Source organism: Alligator sinensis, unplaced genomic scaffold (genome assembly GCF_000455745.1).
Source record: "Alligator sinensis unplaced genomic scaffold, ASM45574v1 scaffold571_1, whole genome shotgun sequence".
NCBI classification, from domain to species: domain Eukaryota; kingdom Metazoa; phylum Chordata; order Crocodylia; family Alligatoridae; genus Alligator; species Alligator sinensis.
Window position 1 is genome coordinate 64,778 of NW_005842300.1, and position 25,555 is coordinate 90,332.

A 25,555-nucleotide genomic window follows, 5' to 3' on the forward strand; every position below is an offset into this window, starting at 1 on the left:
GCAGTGCTATGTTGGCTAGCACTATGGAAGAAAGAGACTTGGGGGTCATCTTTGACCACAAGATGAACATGAGCCTGCAATGCGATGCGGCAGCTAGTAAAGCGACCAAAACGCTGGCTTGCATCCATAGATGCTTCTCAAGCAAATCCCGGGATGTCATTCTCCCCCTGTCCTCGGCCTTAGTGAGGCCGCAGCTGGAGTACTGTGTCCAGTTTTGGGCTCCACAATTCAAAAAGGATGTGGAGAAGCTTGAGAGAGTCCAGAGAAGAGCCACGCGCATGATCAGAGGTCAGGGAAGCAGACCCTACGATGACAGGCTGAGAGCCCTGGGGCTCTTTAGCCTGGAAAAGCGCAGGCTCAGGGGTGATCTGATGGCCACCTACAAGTTTATCAGGGGTGACCACCAGCATCTGGGGGAACGTTTGTTCACCAGAGCACCCCAAGGGATGACGAGGTCGAATGGTCACAAACTACTTCAAGATCGTTTCAGGCTGGATATAAGGAAGAACTTCTTTACTGTCCGAGCCCCCAAGGTCTGGAACAGCCTGCCACCGGAGGTGGTTCAAGCGCCTTCATTGAACACCTTCAAGATGAAACTGGATGCTTATCTTGCTGGGATCCTATGACCCCAGCTGACTTCCTGCCCTTTGGTCAGGGGGCTGGACTCGATGATCTTCCGAGGTCCCTTCCAGCCCTGATGTCTATGAAATCTATGAGATTCAGGGTAAAAAGAAGTTGTAGTAGTTGCTACCTAATACAGGGTATGTAAGAACAAGGCAATGAATAGGCATTGGCTTTAATACAGTGTTATGCATTTTATGACCATGTTCTTGTTGTTTCTTCCTATCCTGGATTTATTTTCTCTGGAAGTGCCTCAAGTCATTGATTAGTAATTGTTCTTATCCTTCATTACTGCTGTGATTACTGCTTGAACCTGAAAACAATGCATCCTCCACGTTTTGGAGTTCTAAGTGATAGCCTGTCTTCCTAAATCATGTGTGTTTTTAAAAGTAACATTAAATATATTACATTTCTGTGGATTTTAAACAACACACTTCCCTCAGCTATCACAGATAAAACATCACCTGATTTTTTTTTCACAGCACAGCACCAATTTTATGCCTATTTTCTGATTTTAGTGGCATGAAACTGTTGCAAGAGAGTTGCAGGGAATGAGGGTCATAATTTTTGCGCTCCTAAAACGCCTTCCCAGATAACACCATCTTTGCGAAGGTTTAGTGAGCTGTTCAGGACATAGAGCATGTACACTGTTTTTCTAGCAAATCTATCTGTCTGCAACATTACATTGATTAATCTGTGGAGTATCTAGGTTGCCTTCTGACCAATGGAGTACTTTTGCCTTCCATGATGTTTGGAGATTTAGAAATGTGAGGAACCTTTTATTGGAGTTTTTGAGCTGTATACCTGTTTTTTCCTAGTAAAGTAGTCTAGGGCTCTCAGTTTTCACCATCCTTTGGGCTATCTCTATTTCTTCTAGAGGTCAAAAGCTATGACCATGTCTTACCTGCCTTTTAAGAATCCACTTATGATTAACCAGTCATCGACTGGAACAATATCTTTATCTGGAAAATCATTATCCTCTATGCATATTCCACATAGGTAGTATAAGGATGGATTAGTTATCAGGCTATCGGTATGATTGCCACAGGAAGGAGATGGAAATATATCTAGTTAGGAATGCAGGGGCAGGTCTGCAACATATCTATTTGGGAGCTTGCATAACCATAAAATAGTTCTTTCCTCGGTGCTGGTTTTGCATGTCTTAATAAAGTTTAATCTAATGAAAACTGAAGATAATATTACCTAAATACAAACTCCCTATCCTTTTTCCTTCTTGCTTTACAACGCTATTAGCAGGGCCATAGTAAAACTCAGGAGGTGGAGGGGTTGTGCCTGGCAGGGGTCACAATGCATCTGAAATTCTCACATTTCTCTGTGAAATTGTTCAGGTAAGTGGCATTTTAGAAATGTGTCCAGGTGCTGAAATGGCTATGGTGGTAAGGTGACAGGCAGAACTTGCAAGTAAATTCAACTCTTGCTAATCTACTGTACTGCCCTGCATTTAGGGTAATACCAGGCATATTTGAGACTACGTTTGTTGATTGTCACTGAAGAATCCTCAACAGTATAGGGACATGTACAAATGTTACATTTAGATTTAAATGCCCCTCTGTGTGGACCCACCAATGTCCACCTTGCAGATCCATGCCCTGACCCCAACTCACCAATGCCTTCCCTATGGACCCACTAGCCCCTCCCTGATGTCACCCATACTTCCCTCCACCCCAACCTACTGGGTTGCCCGCACTTATGAATGCTAGCAGAGGTTGCTCTTGTCTACGATTGCTCAGCTAAAAGTAAGCCTAGGAGACTAATAGTTAAGTGAAACGCTAAACAATAATGTATGCGTATGCATATTCATTGCATATGCTTCCTCTCTTATTTTATTCTTTAGCATCTTTTTAAAGTTAGCTTTACAAACATGGCAATAACACTGCCTAGGGGAGTTAGACACACACTAAAATTAATGGGAACTGGGCATCCAAATCCCTTATGCACCTTAAACATTCTCAGCCTACCAGTTCTGTGGTTTCAAATATCTCCTGCTGTTCAACCACCACGTCCCAAACAAGTCAGAAGACAAATCATATTGTCATTGCTAAAGAACATTCCTTTCTTTCAATCACGTTCTGTACATCTGTCTGATGTTATTTTAGACTTCAACGTAGAAAACATTACAGAACATATTTTTGCACACGTGTCTATTTAAATGAAAATAATGGCAATGTTTAAAAGAAATACAATAACGGAAGATTGCCATTGACTATAATAGATGGAGACTCAGCTCAGAAATGAAAATAGAATTTTCTACCTAACACTTTGGTTTTTTTTAATAAGGTTTTTGTTAAGAAAAAGGAAATCACAGTTCTTTCTTATGTAGGCACACTTTATTGATATGTTTTATTAGAGGTTGAATATGAACCAACAGGGAAATATATATACTGTTGGAAGCTTACATCAAAGACAAGTCTAAATCTTGAGAAATAAATCAAAATGTCTCACTAATAATAAGAGAAATCGCAAAACCCTATCTTATTGGCTTAGATTCATTTAGATTCTCTTACACATACTTAGACCTCCTCTCTCTGTAGCCCGTGTAACTTATACATCAAGACACTAGAAGAAGGCTGAATTAAATCCTTGACCTAAGTTTTAATTCCTTTAGAAAATGCCCTTGTCTAGTGCTTTCCATCTAGTCTGCTCTTGAGATCTTTACTTAAGAGACTGAAGCTTTCTCCATGTGCCATGACTGAAGGGGGTTTCTCTGATCTCAAGCTGACAAGTGACTTAAGGTGCGAGACCTCGGCTTTGAATTGGTACTGACTGTAAACTGAGGCACCAGTTCAGGGTGCAGAGAATGCTCTCATGTATTTGTGGTGGGATTTTCTGGTAAGGAAGTTAACTTTTGAATAAATTGGGCATTTGCGTTGCCATCATTTACAGTCCCTGTGCACTCCCTACATAGGCTAAACTCCAGTCTTCAACAGGAGTCTTGGGACAGCAAAAAAGGCCAGGAGCGGCCCTTTACTTATTTATTCATAGTCACAATGAAAGGAAAGGAAGAAGGTAGAACTAGATGCATAATATCATTTGATATCCAAATATTCTGCATCCAAGCATCTTCAGTTGAGGTGTTTTTCCAGATATGGTGGTCTCACTTTTGGTCTTCTGATGTGGACCTGTCTATCAAATTTAACTTGCTATTTAGTGGGACATAGAAATGTATACTTCAATCCTGTCATTTTCCGGAAGAGACTTAAAACCCATCCTCCGTCATGCACACTGTTGTTGCCATTGCTTTAAAGCAGGTAAGAAGCCCACTATAACAACTATGACTTAATTAGCAGTGGGACAGCGGTAAGTTCCCCTTGTGCATTTGCTAGTATAAATGAAATAAATTCACAGTAGCAATATTTCAGTTAATTTGCCCTCAGCATTAAAATGCCTGTTATGCTGCTTGACTTTATTCAAAGTTATTCTCAGAAGCAGAAGGTAAAAACATCCCATCCTTTCCATAATTCTGCATTGCGATATCAGAATACTCTATCCTTTTTCATGAAGGTGTTACTGTTGGGTTGCGAGGGCTCAATATTTAGTCTCATGGTTATTGTATCTATTTCATTTTCATCTTTGATGTATTATGTTAGTCATCCATTGGTTTCAAATCTATCAGGATCCCTCTTTGTCTATTCATCAAGAGCTGTACATTTAGTTCTAATGATGCCAGGACTACTGAAACAACATTGTTTGATTTGCTTAGCCTGTTTTTATATACATCAGTGGTTCTCAACCCACTCCCCACAGGCCGCGTGTTGCCCAATCAGCACCCTGCTGTAGCCCATGTGACATCTTTTTAGGAAAAAAAAAAAAAGTAATGATTGCCTCCCATGGTTTGTTAGTTAGGGAGAAAAATGCAGGAAATGGCAGGTTTCCTCTTGCAGGCTGGCAGAGTTCCCATCGCAAGGGGCTGCTTGGGGCTGGGGGGAGCGGGAGGAGGGTGATTGCAGGCAGGGGGCACTACATGCATGTATTATCCAGGCAATGTGTAGCTTCCTCCAGGTAAGCAGAGGAAAGGGAAGGCAGATAGGCCTCCCATGGTGAGGGAGGGAGTAGAGTAGGGCAGGGCAGGGCAGGGCTGGGGCTGGGGCTGGGACATTGCCAAAATTGGGGTGATGCATGGGCCCCAGGGCCGGGGTGGGAATGTGTGGCTGCAGGGCCTGGCTGGGGAGTGGGATGGAGTCACAGAGGCTCATCTGCAAGGCTAGTGGGGGAGGGCCAGCTCCCTATTGCTGTGCACAGTCCTGGGGAGGGAGGCATTGGGGGGCCTCCTAGGGGCCTCCACAGCAGAGCTGGGTGTGGAGGCTTGGTGCAGCTGCCAGGAACCACATGCTGGCTATGCTGCCATGGCAAGGTGCTCCCTGCCTGCTCAGCACCAGCAGCAGCAGCAGCAAGGGTCAGGACTCTGTGTCGCTGATGCTTTTGGATGGACAGGGGTACTTTGCCATGGCAGTGCAGCCAGCGTGGGGCTCCCAACAACGGCACTGAGCCTCCCCACCTGCTGGTGCTGGGTTCTGCCCCTGGGCCACAGAGGCCCTATGGGGAGGGCAGCAGAGTGGGGATCCCCAAACCCGCATCAGGCAGCCAGCATCAGCCCCTTCTCTCCATGGGCTCTGCTCTGGCCATGCTGCCTGCAGCGGGAGGAGGGGGAGCAACCTCCCCAGCAGGTGGCTGCAGCAACCACTTCCTCCTGTGGGCTCGGGAGCTGCTGGGAAAGGGGGTGGGCAGGGGGCTGCGGGCCCTGGTCCTGGTCCTGTAGCCCTGGCAGCTTGGGGCCCCCTCAGCTGTGGGTTGAGGCCCACATAACATACTGAGAGTTGTAAGTGTAGCCCACTATGGCAACTAGGTTGAGAACCACTGATATACATAATTAATGCACGTTCCAAAAATAAAAATAAATTGCTTCCATTTTAAGCTGAATGATATAGTCCTAGGCCCTGCAATATTAGTAAAGCTTCTGGTTTCTTTTTAAGTGGAAAAAAATATGCATTGTGTTTATATGTGATGTGTTATATGTGATGATGCACCGCACTATCTCCATCCCCCTTTTCAAAATCCTAGATCTACCCATGTGCCCTTCCCCTTGCTTTGCCTTCTTATTCATTCATTTATAAGCTTTCGTGCTCCAGTATGTCCTTTTCTACCCATCATTTAGCTTCTGTGTAGATATGGCACTTCAGAGCAATAAGCTCCGGAGTTTATTCATGTGAATTAATGGCATGTGTAGATGCACCCTTTTATTCTCTTGGTGATTGTCAAGTCTGGGAAACATATCTTGCTTTTGCAAATCCAAAGCTGGTAAATATTTACCAAAGTTCATTTTTTTCAGAGCAGTGTTGACCTTTGACAAAAATATTATCATTTCTCTCTTTCTTGCCTAAATTTTTTTCAGCAAAGGTTTTTGTCTTTACAAGGATGCTACTTAGTGCTAGTATTAAGAGTTTCAACTCAGGACCAGGGTCGAAACATGCTTAGCACAGATGGATAGTCACAAGACAAGTGCTTATAAGCTAATGGAAAATCAAGTCCAGCTTTGAGTAGGATAAGAGAATCTGAGCTGGCTGGAGATATACACAGCTTGACCTTTTAACAAAGACAGCATTGGGGAATAAGGTCATTTGGGTGAGATACACAGCAGGCCTGAGAACGCCAGTTAAGCAGTTTCTGCATAGCCTCATAAGGACTTCAGATGTAGGATAAAACTCAATCAACCCTAGCTCAATAACACAAGAATACCCCAGGGCTAGGGACAGAAGTTACACATAAACTGGTTTAAGTCATTAGAAACTGGTTTAAACATGTAACAGAACAGAAAGTCAGTGCACATCAACCAGTATCAAAATGGCTGAAAATGGTTTAAGATAAACCTGGTTGAATTTAGTATCAGACTTAACTAATTTGGGTCAAACGGGTTTATGAAACTTGTGTCCCAGGCCCCTTCCTGGTTCAAGTTAAACCACAGTCCCCCAGCATCCCGGCATCCTTTCCAGCCCTAGGCTGGGCTGTCTGCTCCAGCAGAAAATGGCTTAGGGGTAATGCCTCTCCCTCTCCCCCACCAAACTCCAGCTGGGGTCTGGGGCCAGGGAGGGGGGTTACACTTCCCTTCCCCCAAGTACAGAGCTGCCCTGCCATGCTAAAAACTTACTGCTGGCTATGACTGCAGACTGCAAATCCCACAGGCACCTGAAAGCAGGAACTGGATGTGATGAGCAACCCTGCAGAGCCCTCCTGCTGTGATTCTAGACTGCAAATCCCAGAGACCTCAGGGGCAGCAGAAAGTGGAAGCCATACTGACTATGTGCCAGAGAGCCATGCTCTTGTGTCCCCCAACTTCTGGCCTGAGTCACTGCAGGTTGTGGCTCCATTTCCTGAATCAGAAGTGAATGTCTGTCCAGTTGTTTCTCAATTTAATCTCTGCAGTTTAGACTAACCTGCAAAGACTGAATCAATTCAGCCTAGGGCTTTTTGACTGCCTGTACTTAGCCAAGAAGTAGCATTAAATCGTCTGGTGCCATTCAAACAGTGTTTATGGAGGTGGTAGGGAGAAGCTAAAGTTAACAGAATTTTTGCTATTTTGAAAAAAAATGAAAGCTGTGTTTTCACTAAAGCCTAGTAGGATATTTAAGTATTTTGAATGTTGTGGTATTTCACACAGCTTTACTCTCAAAATGCCAACTTTCTATGAGATGAACTTAAATGGATCTATTTATGTCTATATATAGTCAGTTCGGAAGTTTGTGCCTTTCAGTTCAATTATGATTACAGCATTGAAATCACTTCAAAATGCAGATCTGTCCTCATTATGTTTGATAAATATGAAAGCATAAGCAGTGGGTGATCTGTGTAGCTATATTTTATACTTGCAAACATTAGCATAGTCCAATACATCAAAACCTAACTTTCTTCATTTCATTTGATACAGAGGATTTACCCTCTGAGTTAACCAAATAGCAGTTGTTCATTATGAAGTCGGAGCCTTTTCCACGTCTCCTGCCGTTTCCATATTACTTTTTCCAGTATCTTTCAGTGGTTCTCTGCTTCCTCTTAAAATTGTGCTTAAAATATGTAAATATTCCTTAACATTAACAGTATAAAACAAACTAGCCTCGTTACAAGATAATCCTCCCACTTCATCTATAAGACAGGCATCATAATTATTATGTAGTGCTAATGTAACATTTTGTTTATTTGTATAATATTATGAAAATCTATTATATTGACATTTCAGTTTTAAAGGATCTTGTTATGAACAGTAGCAATGTCTGTTAAATATATGAAATGTCTGTAGCAATATATGAAAAATGGTAAACACTCTTATCTGCTTAGATCATTATCTGTCCTCTGCTTAAATATTCCTTATAAAATCCTAACATTTATTTGTATTCAGTGCTGATGCATACAGGTATATTACTGTGTTAGTATTGCTAGGCCATATAAAGAGGAAGATGGCGAGTTAAATACAACTCTCCAAAGCCTGGGTATATTCCTTGACCTGACCTCAAACACAGTTAAGGTTCAGGAAAATTCCCTCTGGCATCTATAACTCTTTTCTTCAGCCTCAGCAATACCAACACAAGAGATGCCTTAAAATACGTTATAGAGAAAAATATAGGTAAAGACTCAAACAGGCGTTTAGACTATCCCATTGACCTTCTCCCTTACCTAATTTCTTACTTGTCCTCTAAGGGAGGTGAGGCTTTTTAATCAGTCTCCAGATTCTTTAGGATAAAGCCTGTAATCCACCTACCCCATTTCCAGTATCAATAAATTATTAGCCAAGTATCCACAATTGTGCACGGGTTAAAGGCCCCATTCCTGCAAACGTTTGCATGTCTAAATAGTTACCGGTACATAGCCTCAATGAACTGTTTGCAGGATTGGAGATTTTAGCTCTAGCCAGCCAGAGGGGTACAATGGGTCACAACACCTGGAAGAGTCCCACTGGTACCTCTCTGCACCTTTCTGCTGGTCTCGCCATGCGCTGGTAGATTTTGATAACAGCCAGCTTCATGCTGCAGTATAGACAGGCAGCTCTCTCTTGGATAGTGTGTTTATCAAGAGGGTTATTGCTGAGTAATTTTGACATCTTGTTTGAAGACATTCCCAACAGCAAGAAAATTGTGCAGCCATAGCAGAAAAAGCCTCAGTCAATTTACTATCAAGGACAGTACTCCACATATTTCTGAAGATGTCAGCAAGTAACTGAAGACTGGTTTTCAAAAGGTCACTGTTTTCGGTATTGTGCCCTGATAAAAGTAGCTGATATGAGTAATCATACAAGACTTGCAGTGATTGTTCACTATGCTATTGGTCAAAAGGGATTATGCAAGGGAAAGACATGTACTGTGCAGTCAGTGAAGCTTTTTTTTCCCCCTCTGTGACAAGATTAGCCTGGGGAAGCTACTTTTCAGTGGCCATTAATAGAGCACTGAAAATGGTTTGTCATCTGTTTTCATCCAGGGTGAAATATCCAGTTGTCCAGGTTCACTGCCTCTTTTGCTAAGAGGCAGTTGGTTCCAGGGACAGGCGCAAGAATTTGGAGGATATCCTGGATAGAGTTGCCAAGATTGTAAATTGAACCATGGTGTAAGCTCTGAACTGCTGCCAATCCTTGATGAAGATCAGTCCCAGTACTTAACTTTGCTATTATACCGTGTCATATGGCATAGGCAGGGACAGGAATTTGATGGGTTTGTAGCATAGCTTGATGAGCTAAGCCCTCTTCTTCAGAATAAAGGTTAAAAATTATCATAAACTGAATGAGACAGAAGGATTTACCAGCCTCACATGTATTACAAGATGCCACATTATGCAAAGTAATCAAAAACTGTAAAGCTTAGGAACATATCCAAGTTATTTCAGTGATATCACGGTTCATTAGGAACTTGAGTTGGTGACTTAAACCATTTCTAACATTGGTTTAGAAGTGGATCTGTGGACTTTCTATCAGTAGTCTTGGGAAATGCTGAGAAGACTGCCCAAGGTCAATAGACATTTAAAAGATGCATTTCATTAATAGCTTTAGTTAAAGAGAAAATGCACCACCAGTCAGCAGAATAGCTGCAATAATCCACCATCACTTGCTGATGAATGGATGCCATTATTAGTTTTATAAAGGCTTGAGCTTCCTTTCATTAACATTTTACCTATACAAAATGAGTGAGATTATGGGGAAAGGCTACACTTTGAATAAATGCCTAGAGAAAGAGTTAAATTTCAAAACGACAGAAACAAATGCACCCCCTTAGACGTGAAATTAGGGAGCACACGGCTTTCAATTAGAGAAAATTGTCTTTTGCTTCTGTTCAGGTGTGGCAAGATGCCTCATGATTATTGTGCTGCCCTTCCCACATTTCCCTTGTTCAATGTATGTTTGCGAGCAGCTGTTCTCTGTGTTGAGCTTAATCAACCCAAAGGTTCAGAAGTAGCATAAGAATACCACATACAGGATCTAGCTGCATTTATTTATAAGGCAAAGGAGATTTAAAAAGATATTTTTTTAACAAATTTAAGAGGTTTCAATGAAATACGAATGGCTCAGAATGCAATGGCTTTCAGATACGAGGGTTCACCTGGTGGTTATGGGATGGCAAAAGGAAGAGCTTCTGTTCTTGGAAGTCTGCAATACATACCGTGAAAGGGCTATGCATATTATTTGGGGAGGATTCAAAACAAGTTTTCCAGAGCAGTGGTATCTGGTAGATTTTGTGTTTCTCTTCAGCTTATTTTATCAAGTTCTCCTCAAGAGGGATTGCTTTACCTCTGGATGGAAGCGTGCCAAGGTAACTCTCATTTATGAAGGAGATGATTCATCAGAATTTGGCAACTGCTGGAGTGTATGGCTAAGTACAGACTATCAAAAAGCCTGAGGTTGAATCAATTCAGTCTTTGCAGTTTAGTCTAAGCAGCAGAGTTAAACTGAGAAACCACTGGACAGACATTCACTTTTGATTCAGGAAATGCAGCCACATGCCTGCAGTGGCTCAATCCAGAAGCTGGGGGGCACTAAGGCATGACTCTCTGCCACGTAGCCAGCATGGGCTGTGTGCTCACTTCCTCTTCCTGCTACCCCTGAGGTCTCTGGAATTTGTGTTCCAGAATACAGCAGCAGGACTCTGCAGGGTTGCTCATCACTTCCTCTTCCTGCTCCCAGGTGCCTTTGGGATTTATAGTCCACAGTCGCAGCCAGCAGTAACTTTCAGTAAGTTTAGCATGGCAGGGCAGCTCTGTACCCAAGGGAAGCAGGGTTTAACTCCCCTCCTTGGCCCCTGACCCCAGCTGGGGGTCAGACAGCCCAGCCCAGCCCAGCCCAGCCCAGGGATAGAAAGCATGCTGGGATGCTGGGGGACTCTGATTTAATTTAAACCAGGAAGGGCTCCGGGACAGAAGTTTCATAACTGGTTTGACCCAAATCCATTAAGTCTACTACTACATGCAACCAGGTTTATCTTAAACCATTTTCAGCCATTTTGAAACTGGTTTATATGGCTTGAACTGCTGTTCTGCAAAGCCTGCAGCCACATCTCACCCTTGCCCCATGCACAGATCCAGGGGGCACCCCCCGCCTCCATGCTTGCCCAGGAGTGCACACAGAGACAGGAGCCGCCCTTCCCCTGTCCCTGTGCCTCCCCAAATGAGCCGCTCATGGCTCTGTCCCATGTCCTGCCCTGGCTGGGCAGCACCTGTTGGCGCCCCTTCACTTTAGTGCCCAGGGCAGTCGCTCTGCTCATCCTCCCCTCCCCACCTTGGTATGGCACTGCATTCCAGGTATTCCACCACTTTGCAGTGTGGATGTAGTATAGCTACTCCTCCATTGACAATCCCATAGTTCCCCATTCCTGGATCTTCTGACTCCCATATACACTTCTACACACTGTAGCACACCCCTACACGGCCCTGAATCTCTAGTAGCTATGCTGCATTTTCTTTTGCTTTGTCAAACATTTAACTCTTTGTTTACCTTGCAGGTGATCTGAGACATCTAGCAAATAGCTCAACTCTGGCCAGGCTGAAGATGTGCTCTCTTCTCCAGTCAGGAGCATTTGAAGACCCTTGTGAACATAAGAAGAGAATATTCTTGGGACTGTGATTTTAGCCAGAGCATAAAGAACATGCAACATCATGATGCTCTTTTGGAGCGGGTGGCCTACAAACGGTGTTTGTAACAAACTGGACTCTAATGCTAGGAGCAGCTCAAGCAGCCTGAGTAGCAATCCTGCAAGAGCCAGACTTCTGGGTAACATCCTGGGAATGTGCAGAGTATGATAAGGTACTAGTGTCCCAAATGTTGAGCCTACTGTCGCTTGTGGCTTGTTATCCTACCTAGGGGAGGAGGAGGAGGTGGCTCTCAAAAAATGGATCCTGAGACCAGATCAACTTGTGGTTAACAAAGAACAAGATACTGCAACCGATCTCCTTGGGGAACTCACTGAGGACCGATTTTGGTCCAGGAACAGCTGCAAAGAGACAGAAGCAGGGGGCCAAGAGCATAAAGTCAGTAAGTGTCACTGATTGTGCATTCATTTTATCATATATAAGAAATTCAGGTTGACCCTCACCCCCTTTCCCCCAAGATTTGCACCAATGTTGATTGATTGGCACAGTATTTCATTGTGCAACCTACTGGTGCTTTACATCAGCATCCATACAAAAAACCCAACTAATCTCAAGCCTCACAGGCAACAATGTACCCCACATTTCCCAGGAAAAGGTTAATAAGCTACTGTAGGCTCAATTACTCCTGCCCTGATGATTAAGAGGGCTTAAATAAGGGAGATTACCACTCAATTATGCCAGGTACACACATTACACTTTTTTTACCAGTATAAGTGATTGGAAATCTGTCTATACCTGGAACAGAACTGAGGCTCGGTGCAAAAAAACCATCTATACTCGTAACAGAACAGAAATTTAGTACCGACTGGTTTAAAAATGGCAGAACCTGGTCTAAGATTTGCACCTCCCCTCCATCCCAAAGGGCTAACATGTTGCTATCGGTCTAAAGCACACTGCATACAAAAACCCGTGTAACGTAGATCCAGTCTGCCTCAGGCGTTTTAATGTCTGTAGCTAGCCTTAGTGTCTGGCTGAGAACAGCAGATCTCTTATTTTCTGAACTCTTCTTTATTCCTATAAATCTGATGGCTAAGAGGCACCCAGCATTTTTGGCCCAAAGAAATATTTCATGCAGTCCACCATGCTGTGCCTTCCTCAGTTGCTAACTTAAGATTGCTTTTTGACTCTGACAAAATAATTCAGAGCTTTTCTTTAACCTGTAGCTATTAGAAGAACCCAGCGTAGAAAAGAAACAGCTAAGATCGATTTGCTTCTCAGATCAGTCTGGTGGGCACTTCTATCTCCTTGGCAATGTGAAAAACATGCCAAATTACAATCGAAGTACTGGGTACTTGAAAAGCTGCTAACAGTTGATAGGCAATAGTCGACTTGCTTAGCAGCACATGCTGGCTTATAGATATTTTTTTTTTTCCTTCTCACTGTTTCCAAGATGCTCAAACACTTTCTTCCAGCAACTCTAGCTTTCAATTTTTTTGTATTTTTCCCAACTGTAATGATACTGCTTTTATTATCACTGGTTCCTGCTGGGTGGAGTGTCAAGCTGCTTCAGCTGTTTATTAATTTGTGGTGATTTCACCCTCTAGTGGTTTGAGGCTTATATCAATCTTAAGTACTTGGCCAACACTGTAGTATCTAAGCACCTGGCAAACTTTAATGCAGTTATCTTCAGAACACCCTGGTGCTGTAGGGAAGTGCTATTGCCAATGGGAAACAGAGGTGCAGAAACAGATGCTCTGATTTTAAAGGGTTTGGGGAACCCATCACTCACTGATTTCAATGCAACCGGAGTTAAGGACCTATAAAGATATTTAGGTGCTTAAGTGCAAACATTGACCAGACAGAGCCCAGGCCAGCACTTTGCCCACCGTATCTTCCTTCCTGCCTCTTGTAGAAATGCTGCTGCCTGAAGGGGACGGACAATTCTGTAAACCTAGGCTGTATTTATGGCGTTGAGTTGTACAGTGTCTACCTGTCCTCCTCCTCCTCCTTCACTGGGGGCAATTTTAGGGCCAATTCTCCAATATATCACTATCTTGATCCTCGGAGTTTATTATGGACTACACCATCACAGGGATGGATTCTTGCTTCTCAGCTTTTGTTCTGAAACTACAGGTAGCAATTTCCCACCCCGCTTCCCCATAAATGATGGGCACTTTTGCATTTTCATCTTACACCCTCCAGAAGAAGCAGAATACTACCGCTGCTGGCTAGAAGATGTTATGATGTTTACATGAGATTATTTTTATCCAGTCCCTTAACTTTTTCTTGGCTTTTATATTCTAAATAAAATGTAGTTCTTATCTCAGACACGTCAACTGCTGGGATAAAACATTTCAGACAAGTCAAATTTATTTATATGCAGTTGATGGTTACAGCATCAAAAATCATTAAAATTTCATGAGTAACATTATGCAACATCGATGCCTTGAATACTATATATTTTGTTTGTTTTTTAAATTGGGATAATACTTCCTATTTTAACTCTAACCGCAGCCGATGGTATGAGAAGAAATAATTGCCTAAATATTACAGGGGAAATGAAACGGTATAAGTGGCCCTTACAGCCAGTAAACATAATCTTGGAAACTAAATTGAGGTTATGATTCTATATCACTATCCAGTGTGTATCTTCTGGATGTAAAATGAATGTTCTAATTCAAGTGTTACAGACAAAGAAAGCAGGCAAAATCTAGCCATTACTGTTTTGGGCCGCTCGTTTATAACTGGCATAATATTTATAAGTTAACCCTTTTGATTGTTCTTAATAGTAGCAGAAACCAAGAGGAGGGAAGTCTGTAAATGTTCTCCTAAAATGACATGACCCAACTGTACTCTGAAAACAAGCCATTCATTTGCATGTTATGCCCCTGGAAACAAATGTCAGATGGAAGAGATCTGATCGTTATTCCAAGCATGTGGTATTTAAATATCAATGTAACCAAGAATCTACAGGTGTTTAATGCAGGAATCATCCTGCCCTCCTTTACCTCATCATGCTTGTGGTTGCTATCTAGTTTTCCTGCTACTTCTGCAACAGGTGAAATGTTTGGAGGAATTAGGAACATACAACTTTTCTCTGGAACCAGTTTTCATAAAGGCTAGGGACAGAAATGACACACACACTGGTATAAGCGATCAGAAACGGTTTCATATCTGCAACACAGCAGAAGTCCCAGTGCACATAATCCGGTTTCGAAATGGATGAAACTGGTTTAAGATAAGCCTGGATGGATGCAGTATCAGACTTAACTGATTTAGGTTAAATCAGTTTATTGAACTTCTGTTCCAGATCCCCTTCCAGATTCAATTTAACTCTCAGTTCCCCAGCATCCCTGGATGCTTTGCACTTACCCCACAATCCCCCCACCCCCCAACTCCCCATCAAGGTGGCAGGGCTAGCCTTAGCCCAAGTTGCATGCTCCAGCTGAATAGGGAGCTGCACACTAGCATCCCCTGGTTTCTGGCCTGGGTCACTGCAGACGTGTGGCTGCATTTCTAGAATCAGAAGTGAATGTCTGTTCACTTGCTGATTGGTTCAATCTACACAGCTTAGACTAACCTGTGAAGATTCATTTTGAATCAGCCTTGGGCTTTTTGGCTGTCTGTACATAGCCACACTGTAGTTTTTTGGCCAATCTGCAAGTCCTTATTCACTTTTTGGACTATTTTTGCAAAATGCTTATCAGGGTAAGGGCACTGAAAAACACTATGGAGTACATAATATCCCTTATTTAATGACATGAGCTGGTTCCAGGTTCTATATAGCATCACATGACCATAATGACCAGGTATAGGTATATTTTTATGAGTATAAGTGATCAGAAACTGGTCTATACCCATAACAGAACAGAAGTTCGGGCTGCTTTAAAAATGGTGGAACCCGACTTAAGATATATCCCTCTCCGCCCCACACCTCTCCCCACCCACCAAAGGGTGAACATGTGTTCTGTTCACTACCAAACTAAACTGTGCCACATAAAGAAAACTGTGTAACTTAATTCCACTTTGGGCTCTTTGAATGTCTGTACCTAGCCTATGTGACATGCTCTTAAGGTGGACTGCTATTGACCCACTATAGCTGTCCACTTTTTAATATGGTGGTTGGGATCAAAGGCATCTTGAGTTGTACTCAGTGAGAGGTGCAAAGTTTGGCCTTTAACAAAGTGTGTGTGGTGGGGGGAGAGGGAGAGATTGTTTTAAGTGTATCTTTTAAGGGTATACTGTGCTTGATTTCATAGATGTAACTGCGATTTGGTTCAATTATGTCATTTTTACTTTCCTGGGGAACATTTTTTTGTATAGTGTTCTCTTCCTCTACTTTTCAAATGGTCCTTTTATGAAGGTATTGATATTCCAAACTCTTAGAAAACCTGACCCCTGGGAATCCCAAGTACAGTTTCATCATCCTTTATATATTTTTTCCTAGTTAAAATACAAGATGCAATAATAGCATTCTTCCCAAGTTTTCACTTGAGCTCTGGGTACTTAATATAGCAGAAGGAGACACCAGAAGAAGCAGTTACACCATAGTAGCTTGTGCAGACCTTCATATTATGATGTACTGTTCTTTGAGGGAAATAGTTTTTATCAAACAAACCTGCTTTTAGCCTTTCAAAATCACAGGCTTGGTGATTTATAGATAATTGCATTGATGTAATATATTTAGACCTTTCTAAAGTCTCAATATGTTACTGTCAATCTATTGACTTAGTACTACACGAGGTTTGGATTTGTAAGAAATAGCAGTCAGTATACAATATCTATACAGCACTCGCCAAAAGGACTAAGGATCTTCAGTGAATGGGTGTGCTGCTACTGGAGTTTGGGAGGATCTGGCTGTAGGCATAATGCTAATCAAGATTTTCCTCAATGACCTGGAAGTAACTATATTGGCAGGTGAATGGGCAGGGGAGGAAGAAAAGAACAGCTATTCTGCCCGCTGTATCATCTGCAGTTTTGAAGATAGAGGTTGTTCTGGATCACTTGGCAAGTTGGGCCCATTCCAATAAAAGATGTTAATACAGCAGAATGCAAAGCGATGTATTTAGAAAGGAGACATACAGATATAGGAAGGAGGAATACAGGCTTCACCTACAGAGTCTGAAAAGGATCTAGGAATCATAGTAGATGAAAGAACAGAAAGGAAGGAAAGAAGAAAATTCCTGTAGGAAAAGCGTTCATTGCAATATTGGGATGTATAAAAAGGGAAGTAGAATATAGGAGCGAGGATGGGGTGGGAGTAGGGGATGGCTTTTGCCAGTGTATGCGGCCTTGGTTAGCCCAATTCTTGAATACCACATTCTTTACAGACATGCAGTAGTATAACTAGGGCAAGGGGATTGGGAGATGCCCTGGAAGCAGGTGGGGTTGGTGGGGTGGGGTGGAGGGAGAGGCAAAAATGCCCCTTTTGCTGCAGCCATGCAATTGTGATAATGATGGCAGCAACAAGAAGTCACCACATTGCTGTTAACAGTTTGGGGTTACAGAGCTGTTGAGTAGAGGGGCACAACAAGAACCAATGGCTGGAAAACCAGATCATTTCAGAGAAGAAATAGGTATGCTTTTTTAAGGCTGAGCATGGCTAACCATTGGACAGGACGCCGAGGGTATAGTAGATTTTCTCTTCTTTGATGTATTCAAATAAAGACTGGATCCCTTTCTGAAAGTGGTGCTTTAGCCAAGGCCAATTTACTGATCTCATAATTTAATAACCAGGAAGATATCCTAGATGACTCCATAATCCCTTCTGGCTTTCAAATGTACAGAACACTTTATTACTTCTCTTGGTGAATTTTGATCAACAGAGAATTAGTTAAAGGTATTTGGAAATTTAAGGGCATGGACAGAGAAACAAAACACTATATGTGGTAGTTTCATGCTTTCTGTTGTGGGATAAATTATTGTAAATTAGCTTTTCTTTACTGCAGAGCGAGAGGTATACACAGGCAGTTACAGGATAGCTGGTACGCTTCCCTTTATGTTGCATGCATGTGTGCATCAATACCCCTAAATTCCTAACATTAAACTTCAGGGTTAACAGGGTGGCTCAGCTATTGTGCCCATCTCCCTGCAGACTCCTGCAGCCATCACTACATCAGCTCACCATTTGAATGTTATCTTTACAGCCACAAGGGCTCGAGACTTAATTTCCGTTTTTAAATGAAGGCTGAGTGTCTGAAGGACAAGATGGCAGACTCCCAAAAGCAGCAGTTCAGTGAGCTGCTACCACCCAGCTCCATTAAATCCCTGATTGTTTCTGAAAAAAAAAAAAGACTTTTTGAAAGGTCTGAGACAAAATACTGATTCAGTATCGTCCTCCGAAATATTGACCTCTTCTTGAAATATAATGGGATTCTCTGACAGTGACAGGAATTGAATGTACTTGGTTAGGAGGGATGAAACCCGCATCAAATAAAGAAAACAAAGACATGTCTAAGATTGAAAAGACTGCAGGAAAGCATTCTTCCCCTAAGCTGACTAATAAAGGTGAGCGTGATTTATGGATGATGAGCACAACACACAAGGATTAGAGATTCAACAGAACTTTTTAAGCTGGTAAAAAGATAAATGTCCTTGTAGAAATGCCTGTGCTATCTGTCTCTGAAAGGTATCTATAAAGGTCACTTGGATGGCGGGGGGGCGGGGAAGGGAAGGAAATACTGAAGGTTAAGCAGTTCAAACTACATACAGGTTGTGATAACGTTACAACCATGTTGAGAAAGTACGTAATCTTTTTTTTATTATCATGGCATAGGGGAGAATGCAGCTCGTTCTTCATTGTAAGTCTAGCTCTCCAGCACCTCCGCTTTTCTGAAACAAAAATGATCTGCAGGATGCTTAAACTTGGACCTCCCTTCCCCTGCCCCCTGGGGAAGCCTCGATTGGAAAAAAAATCAGACTTAAGGCTCTTCAAGTCCTAAACCAAACCTTGCACCACTGCTGAGTTGGTTTGCACAACATGGGGTGTACACATATGCCTCCTCCTATTATCATCCTCTGCAAACATGTCCACCCCAGCCTTAGCTCTTCCGCTTAAAATAAATATGTGTATATCAATGTAAAAATGAGAAAATGTTCCTAGGCGGTTGTAGCATCTCACTTCTCTTTCAAAGGGGTCTATTTCCAGTATACTGTTGAATATTATTAAAATAGTGGATGTTATGCTCAAGCTAAAATATAAATGTTTACCATGCATAGCTCTAATCCAGTGGAGCACCCAAAATACCACCACAAAGTTATACAGGAAGGAAATGGGGCAGCAGGGATCAGCATATTTGTTCTTGAATGTCAGACTCATGTTTTAACCACACCAGAGAATTTCTTTTCAAGCTTGCATGCACGCGTCTAATTCAGCGTGCAGTTTTGATCATTTTATGTCAGCTTTTGCCACCCAACTTGCTCAAGCTTTGCCTTTTTAGTTTTTACAAATTACATCATGTCAATACTTGTGCAAAAATCCAGGCAGCAAGAGGAAGAGGGATTCAAGGTTTTCTCCTAGCCCGTCATATTTCTATGCCCATACGCACATTTTCCATGCCTTTGATTTAAACTTGTGCTATGCTATAGTACAACCACTAAGGCCAGGTACGGACATCACACTTTTACTGGTATAAGTGATCAGCAGCTGGTCTGTACCTATAACAGAACAGAAGTTCGGCATCTGGTTGACAAATGGAAGAATCTGGTCTAAGATTTGTCCCTCCACACCAAGAGGTGAATGTGTGTTCAGTTCACCATTGATCTAAAGTACACCACTTACAGAAAACCGCATAAGTTAGATCGATTCCACCTTGGGCTTTCTGAATGTCTGTACCTAGCCTCGGTGGCCAGGCTGCTTAATTTTATGATTTATAGTGTATAAGATGCTGATCAAGCTGTATACTTCATTGATTTGTTTTTTCTTTGCTACATACTTTTATCATTGCACTTTTATGCTGATTGAGCAGATAGCTTATTACTCAAGATGCAAAGTTTACTATCCTTTGCTGCATATTTTATTCATGAAAAAGGTATACTTTGTTGATCCAATTTCATATTTTACAGATCCAGATGCATTCTGCTGATTTGAGCTATAGAGCTTATTAGCAGAGCTGTATGAGTAAACAAGTACTTAATCAACAATCAAGACGTGTGTTCTGCTAAATCCCTTCATCGTAATGCCAAGCTTTCCTGCACGGATAGTATTTTTTAGGGGATAACTGCACAGTGCATATTGAACCATACTCAGAATATTTTTCTAAACTAAGCATACCCTATATATTCAGCCATAACTTTGTAAATTATGACTTCTTGTTATCACAGGGTTGACTGTCAACAGCTAATGCTCTTTCAAACATAACTTGCCCCTTACTTTTTTGTAATGTCTCTGTTCTAGTGGGGCCTAGGCTGAATAGATGCAAACAGGATAGGATAATGTATTAACATGTCAGTAAGGGAAAATCATTCTTGGGGTCAAACTCAGGTTCCGTGGTCATCCCAAAAGATACTGTAGGAATAAATGTGCTGGTAAAAACTAGTGTATTTTTCTCAGGGTGTTTATGACCTAGTTATCCTCCTATACATTTGCTTTGGCATATAGTTACTGGGCTGAGTAGCTCCCCCACCCACTGTAGGTCATGGTAGCCTTTCCAGAAATAACACTATTATGTCCCTTCTAAATCCAGGGATCACATGGTGTGGGTTTGGGGTTCTCTTGAATGATCTGGTGTGGGCTTGGGGTTTTCTTCCCCTAACTTTGTTTCCTTTCTTTTACTTTCCCCTTTTAAAAGAAGGAATTAAAAACATGAAACTAAGCGTGAAGATTTTCATAGGTGGATGAGTGGATGAGTGAGATGAAATGCTGTACTAAGACTCCTGGCCCTTTTTAAACAGTGAAGGTTTATTTTAATGCTTTCCCTTGACTTTGGATCAGGCCCTAAAATGAGCGTGGGGCTGTTCTCTCTCTCAAGGATGTACAAGATGACATCATTGACGAGAGAATTGTTCAGCTTCCACCTATCAGTTGTTCACACCCTCCAAGAGACACTCCTCAAGTGAAGAGATGTGGAAGCACATCTATTATTATTTGTAAGAGGGTCTGAAAGCTCTCCACAGTACCTGGGACTGACTAATGGCACAGTAACTCCTTGCCTCCTGTGCTAGAATATTGGCATAAAAAAGAAACGGTTGCATAAGAGACACCAACATGTTTTGGGATCGGGCATTATGGGTATAGAGATGTGGGTGTGCAGCCTCCCAGTTGCAGGGTTCTGCCTGTAGCTGTGATATGCACCTTGCACACGTTTAATCCCAGATAATTGGGACGATCAGGCAAAGCATATGGCCCGGTTCATGAATATGCTCAGTGCATCTCTTTGCTTGATTCATCTGTCTCCTTTCCCTTTTTGCGGCAACTCTACACTTTGCTTATAGTATCCTGATAGGAATTTGAATGCAGTAGCATGGCCAATGCCAGTGAGGCACTCCATGTAATGTAATTGGGACTTTCAAAGGTGGAGTAAGTAACCCTTTCTGTCACCCAGTTAGAAGGCAGTATAGGATTTTCCACCAATATGTGGCGTTTCCCAAGAAAGCATTCACTGAGTTGAAATGTGGAAGGGGATTTTCAGTAAGCAACCCTTTCTCAAGAAGCAGCAGATGCTTCTGAGTCTGCATCGTTCCTTGTGTAACAGGTTGACTTATTCACAGTGATTTGCATATCATTTAAAGATCTGCCTAGGCGCCCTGCATGACAAAGAGACTACAAATATGCTAAGGTTGCTCTTCAAGTCTTCAGGGATGTTTCTCTGCCTTGTGTCATCGTTCAGGCAAATCTAAAGTAAGCTCCCTGAGAAAAACAACTTTTTGACATGTCGACAGCAGAGGATGTTCTAGGGCACTGGAACTCTACCGATTATGCGCTTGAACGGGTTCGACAACAAGCACAACGCTGAAGGTAGCTATGTAGGCAAGCACAGAATTAAACGAGGCAGATGTTTTACTGAGCTCCGCTCATTTGAAGCTGATACATGCAGAAGCAGTGGGATATTGTTTGCCTCCAATTATTTAAGTACAACATTTGTCACTCCTGTAATTGATTTATCACCAGAAGATCTGCAATTACTATACAGGAAAACGCTTATAGTGTTCTAGTCAATTCAAGTGTCTAAAAATATGTCATCTTTTATGTCAAGTGCTAAGATTGAAACTGTCACTTGAGCAATTGAAAAATGTCACTGCTAATTGCACATTTAAAGCAAAAAAGCAAAATTTGAATTTGATTTTACTTGGAGATTTAAGGAAAAATGTAATTTTGGCTCATGTGACGTGCTATTGAGTTCCATATTGCTCTCTTCTGAAGTTGTGTCTTTTAGTGAAATCCATTCAGTTAGGGCCGGGCTAGTTAGGGTGATGCCGTCTGGTGCTTTTTTCACTTTTATGGGTCATGATTTGAACCTATCTGACTTTGTAGGAGCTTCAGTCATATCCATCTGCTAACTGATATCTCGGAGGAGCTGCTGGTATTAGTTTGGGCCTTAACCCTGCAACTGGCATGTGTTGAGGGACTTGATTGGGGTCCACTGGACTTCACTGGTGCTCACTGGAAGTGCAGCAGTCCATGGCTAGAATTCACTGATGCCTGGGAGGTCCCTACCTCTACAGACTGTATATTGCTGTGCTTGTGACCACCACACTTGTGATCCTAGCGGGGCCAAGGACTAAGGCCGGATCCAAAACAAGCAATCTATTGCCTTCAATCAGCTTTGAATCAGGCCTTGAAAGAGCAAATAACTCTGTGGCTACCTGCCCAAGTTCAACAAATTACTATCTGAGTTTGAACATGGGGCTTTCAATACTGAAAGGATGATCATCTACTGTTTATACTAATAGATTAAGTCCCATTAGATACCATCATAGACTCTATCCTCTGAGGCCTTTGCATACACTAAGCAGTGGGATAATTATGCAACAAAATAATCACCTTTCTGATGCCTTAAAAACACATCAACTCCTTTCAGACACACCACTTCAATATTTTAAAGAGTTTAGTTATTGTTCTAGCCAGTGCCCCATGTCGATAATGATGATGTTAAATAAATTAGCAAGGACCAAACAGGTTTATCCATTTGCACCATACCTGTATCCGTAGTGAAACAGCCCTCTTCTCGTGTCCCTTTCTGCAGGGGTTCTCCTCAAATGACAGGTCAGCAGGTAACAAAATATCTGTCCTAACACTTAGTTTCTAGATGCTGCCTGGAGGGATACACATTTCCTCTGAAACTTTATTTTTGTCCGACTATGCACAAATTGCAGACATCAAGGGATTAGGAATGTCAATTATCAAAGAGAAGCTGCATGACAGCCTTTGAGCATTTCTTTCTTCTTTTGTCAGAAGGAATCAAACACATGTTTTGCAGGTGTCATGGATTAAGAGTGCCAATTTCATTAACAGGCCATGAGCCATTGTGTCTCGTTGAATACATTTCTGTACGTGGAAACAAGGAAGTAGCTTTGAAGGGGAGCAATACTTTTAATACTTCTGAGCCTTAGATTGCATGAGCATTTTACTACTGGGTCCAGTGAATTGATGTTGGTGGCGCTACCCGTGGCAGTATATATTATGCCTGATAAAATATGTGGGTTAAATTAGCTTTTCATTGAGCAGAACCCCTCAATTTTCCTATTTTCTGATGTTTCTTAAGTTATTTGAGGAGGAGGGAAGGCCGGCAAGTAGCTCCGAGCACACCTTAAACATGCCAGAAATAGATGAAGGTCAGTTGCTCAGTTGGTGTAAATGACTGCGTCGTTCCAGTTTATGCCCAGTGGGATCTTGTGCTGAGTGTCTTCATTAGAAAAAATCATTTTAAAAGCTTCAGTTACCTGGCTGGGAAGCCAAAAAATAGCATGTGAACCTCTGTGTCCTCCCCCCATCTCCTTTGGAGATTTCTAAATTAACCTAGACTTTACAGATGAAATGCATATTTATATTCTGCGGCAGCTTTCTTTTAATTTTAAAAATGCAGTCACCTAAAATGGTCTCCTGTTTCTCTGTCTATGGATGTGAAAGAATCCGAATGCCTGCACTTGCCTCCGTGCCTGAGACTTGGTGACAACAAGGATCATACTAATAATGCATTCATTCAAAAAGTGCATTTTAATACCTCTTGATCTGACTGAAGAATTCACAAGATGAAATGCTCCACTGAGGCCAACCGAGCTGTCCTTGCCTATGATGAGGCAAGGACAGTTAATTTGCCATGACTAATTGGAAAACATACAGCGTATTAATATGAAAAATGGCAGTGCAGTCTGTGGATATGACAAGCATGGAGCCATGTAAGAGATCACTGCACAAAGTAACATGCTTTGCGTTCCTGAAATATCTTGTTCTCTTTGTCCTCAAAAGCACTGAAGGCCACTGGATGGAGGGCAGGAGGAAGGTTGAGTCTTGCAAGTGTGCTTACTGGTGCTCGTACCTAAAGCAAAGGGAAGATGTGATGGGAGAAAGAGAATTGGAATAAAACCATAAATAAGAAGCCTGCAAAACATCAAGGCTATGTTGAAAATATAACTGGGTGCAATAAGGAACCATGTACCCAGGGAAGAAATATGGGGGTGCCTGAGAAATAACGAGGCACCAGAGAAATATGTCAGAGCTATCAACCATGTGTTGGAAATGTACAATGAAGGTGAGGAGCAGTTCTGTATTTACTGAACACATAAGAAGGTGACCACCCTGGACTATCATGTTTGTGGACAACGTGGTCATTCGTGCTGAGAGTCTAGCGGAAATGCAAGCTGGATTCAACCAATGGAGAGAAGTGCGAGAGGGAAGAGGAATGAAGATTAGTTGATCCAAAATGAAATATATGCACTGTGATTTCTCTAACATACTGGATGTTGGAAAGGTGAAAATCAATGAGAAACATGTTAAAAAAGTTGACAAGTTCAAGGATCTGGGGTCAACCATTTAGCAGAATACAGGGTTGGACGAAGAGCTGAATCATCAAATAACAGCAGGGTGGATGAACTAGAAATTGGTGACAGGAATATTATGTGATAGGAGAGTACCAGTGAAGCAGAAGGGGAAAGTCTACACGATGTGTGCATCCAGCACTATTGTACAGAGTGGAGACATGACCCCTGAAGAAAACTCAGGAAAAGAGATTGAATATGACAGAGATGAGGATGCTCCGATGGATGTCTGGAGTGACAAAGATGGATAAAGTGAGGAATACTTGGATCAGAGGATTGGCGAAGGTAGTGGAGGCATCTAAAGAAGTACAAAAGAGAAGACTGGCATGGATGGGCATGCTCAAAGGAGTTCAGAAGACTACATGGGAAAAGAAGTTACCAGAATGGTGCTACCAGGGAGAAGGGGAAGTGGAAGACCAAAGATGAGATGGAGAGAGATCTTGGAGAGAGACATGAGAGAGAAGGAGTCAGAAGAAGATGCGTGTGACTGAAGCCAGTGGAGAGCCAAGATCCACAAGAGTGACCCCATGTAGCTGGGACAAACGAGGGAAGAAGGATGATGACAATAGAGAACCAAATATAAAAGCAGCACACTTCTCCATTGCAATAGCAAAGATTTTATAGAGATTAGGGCTGGAAGGGACCTGGGAAGATCATCGAGTCCAGCCCCCTGCCCCATAGGCAGGAAAAAGATGCTATTCCTGAGACTTTTTTTTTTGCTTCCATCAAAACATAGCAGTATGGCATATTATTTTGTTGCTGCACTTAAAAAAAACATTGCAGCCAGTATTTTAAGTGATTGGGCAGGCTGTTTTGCCATGCCTCTCCCTGCCCAGCAGTTTGTACAAGCTCTCACAGAGTTTAGTTAATTTTGAAGCAGGAATGG